The sequence below is a fragment of the Belonocnema kinseyi genome, chromosome 9 (genome assembly GCF_010883055.1).
Source record: "Belonocnema kinseyi isolate 2016_QV_RU_SX_M_011 chromosome 9, B_treatae_v1, whole genome shotgun sequence".
Taxonomy (NCBI): Eukaryota; Metazoa; Arthropoda; class Insecta; order Hymenoptera; family Cynipidae; genus Belonocnema; species Belonocnema kinseyi.
In genome coordinates, this window is record NC_046665.1 from 37,110,633 (window position 1) to 37,114,066 (window position 3,434).

Below are 3,434 nucleotides of genomic sequence, written 5' to 3' on the forward strand. Positions count from 1 at the left end.
GATGGGTGCCGCGTTTGCTCTCAGCTGAGAATAAACGCAATAGAGTGGTCGCCTCTGAGGCTCTTTTGGCGCGCATAAGTCGGAATCGTGAGGAATTTTTTGATCGATTTGTGACTGTGGATGAAACATGGATACACCATTACACTCCTGAGACAAAGGAACTATCCAAACAGTGGATTTCCACAGGCGAACCAGCTCCAAAGAAGGCAAAGACCGTAAAGTCAGCTGGTAAGGTTATGGCTACAGTTTTTTGGGATGCACGTGGAATTATACTTATTGACTACTTGGAAAAGGGTAAAACAATCACTGGTGAATATTATGCATCATTATTAGAGCAGCTGAAAGAAAAAATTTAAAAAAAAACGACCACATTTGACGCGAAAAAAAATTCTCTTTCATCACGACATCGCCCGAGTTCACACATGCTTCGTTTCAATGGCTAAAATTGAAGAACTAAAATTCGAATTGGTCGAACACCCACCGTATTCACCAGATTTAGCCCCCAGTGACTTTTTCTTATTTCCAAACTTGAAAAAATGGCTCGGTGTACAGAGATTTCCAGACAACGAAGACGTCATTGACTCTGTAAGTGCTTATTTTGAGGAACTTCCGAAAACGCACTTTTCTGAAGGATTAAAAAAATTTGAAAAGCGATTGACCAAGTGTATAGAGCTCTAAGAAGATTATGTTGAAAAATAAAAAAAAATTTACCCAAAAAAAATTGTTTTTATACTACATTCTAAGGACTTATTGAACTACCCTCGTATCTATTATATTCTGCTTTTTTACGAAAGACGCAAGTTTAAAATTGCTCCTCTAGCAGGTTCTATTATAAATTTGAATGAGAAATATTAATTAAATTAGTCAGTTTGAAATCCAAAATAATGCCTTTAAATTGTATTTATGAGGCACTTATTATGCTTTATTTTCTCGCAAATATCGCAAGTTTAAAATTGCTTCTCTAAGATATACTATTCGGCATGTTGATGGAAAATCGGGATGGAATTATTCAGATTAAAATTTAATGTTATGCCTTTAAAGCGGCTCTAATAGACACATATTAGTTAATCTATGTTCAGTATGCGCATTATATTTATGTACCGGAATTGACTTAAAGTGGGCAATTTGTATATTTTAACTAGAAAAATTTAATACGTGCCCTTATGGCACTTGACCAATTTTAGATGCGTTATTTTCGAAAAGTTGATTTTCGAAATTCTAACTATTCCAGCTACACAAGAGCTCCCATGGAAGCGCATCCGATTTACCATTTCATATCATTGCTGGCCCACGCAGTTTATCAGCGGCCAGGCAGTGTCAGCGATGCGTCACCGCCAGTAGCGGGGCGATAAGAGCGGGCAGCACCCGCAGTGGATAATTCCATCAGCCTTCAGCATATGCGTCAGTGCAACAGAAGTGGCGCAGACGGCCCTGTTTTCGTTTAAGGTCACCGATTTTTCAAGCAAGGCCAGTGCGAGGCACCCTAAAAAATGCTGTTATATGGGATCTCTTGTATATTTTCCCTGCCCGTAAATTAATACCGACTAAAGGGTACCTTTTTTTTATGGAAATACATAATTATTATGATTCTAATAGTAAATTCGAATTTAAATTAGAACAACCTTTAAAACATCGACATTTGATGAAAATTTTAATTTCTGAATTAACAACTTAAAGGTATTATTTTATATTTTAATAATTAAAAGAAACATCATTGGAGCAAGTTTTTATATGGAGTAAATTACTTTGTAATTAGAAACTTTTTTTCAATACAATAGACTAATAGAACCAGAAAGTATGACCGGTTTCAGACATTACTTACCGTGGCCGTGGCCATGTGTAAGGGGAATCCATATGTAAACAGTCAGCGATGTGAAGCCTATTACGCAACATACGTGCGTGAGTACACGCGCGCTGTCTTTTTGTTCCTACACGGCTGGTGTTTCACGCTTGAGTGAGCCGAGCACCCTCTCTCAATGCCGCGGCTCCTCCTTTCACCACGAAACGACCGCGTCAACAATTCTTGGAAGAACATAAACTCGATGGCCATAATTTCAGGCTCTTGTTGAAATCATCAATGCTCTATGTTAACTAACCATTTAATGCTAACCATTTATGCTAACCATTTAGATTATTTCATAATTTATTTACATCAATGAAATTATAAACTAAAATTCTGTTTCCCAACTATGTAATTCTTGCAGCCAATGAGGGTCTCGAATTCTCCCATGGATATATGAGACATTATTTTACTGTGAATAACCATTTAAATTGAACAGGGAGCGAACTCAGCTGATTGCGAGATTTGCTTCGTTATAAAAAGAAAATGTTTACCGTTATGATACCAAAATTTCAAGAGCTGATATCAAGAACTAAAGAAATGCGAAAATCAACTAGCGATTACATACATTAAAAAAAAGACTTAATAATCAGAAGACTGTGCTTTTAAAAAATGGAAAAATATCAGAATTATTTAACTATATATTATTTGAATTGATTCTTTAATGAAAAATTGTTTAGACGCCAAGCACGAAATATGTATTATCATTCGAGAAAAAAGAAATTAGGTTCTTAAATATCATGATTCAGGGTGACCACTGGACCGTGAAACTGGGAAATGACCAGGAATTATTTTAGACCGGGAAGTGATAGTGAATTTTTTCTTTGACTGGGAATTTTACAAGTTTTTAGAAGAAAAATCTATCCAATCACTTGAAATATCAAAAATTTTATATCACAATATATATATAATACAATTTAAAATAAGTTTGACTTCAACTTTTTTTAAAATGCTGAGCGTAATTGTTAACTCTTTCAATCATGAAATCATTAAGTTTACAATGTGTAATTCTAATATCTTTTACCATAACAATTTTCCATTTTAAATTTTCATTTTTTAGGGTACACTTTCCATCTAAAGAATCTTAAAGCGCAATTTTTAAAAATCATTAATGATTTTTAAAATTGAACTGTAGTTCGTGTATTCGAAATTGAACAATAGCACAGCCACACACAAAAAAGTGTGCGAATCTGGTAACAAGACACACGTATTCTTATGGATTTTGGGGCGCTGAATTCAAATTCGGTATCAGAAATCACCCATCACGTCATGGTTGAGCCATAACCTCCAAAAATGACGAAAAATCATGCACTGAGGCAAATAAATTTCAAAATAATGCCAGTGATGCAAATTTTCACTTCAAAAACATGTCGACAACTGTGAAGGATCAACCCTTGCCTCATATCAACTTATTTAACATAACTTCACCCAACAGAACCTGACCTCACCTAACCTGAATTAACAGAAATTTATTGAACTACACGCAAAGCTTTGGAAGCATATTTTCCCAGTAGCAAATGTGTGCTACATCGAATGGGTCAACTTGAGCCTAACCTAGAAATAAATCTAACCTAGCCTAACCTAACCTAACCTC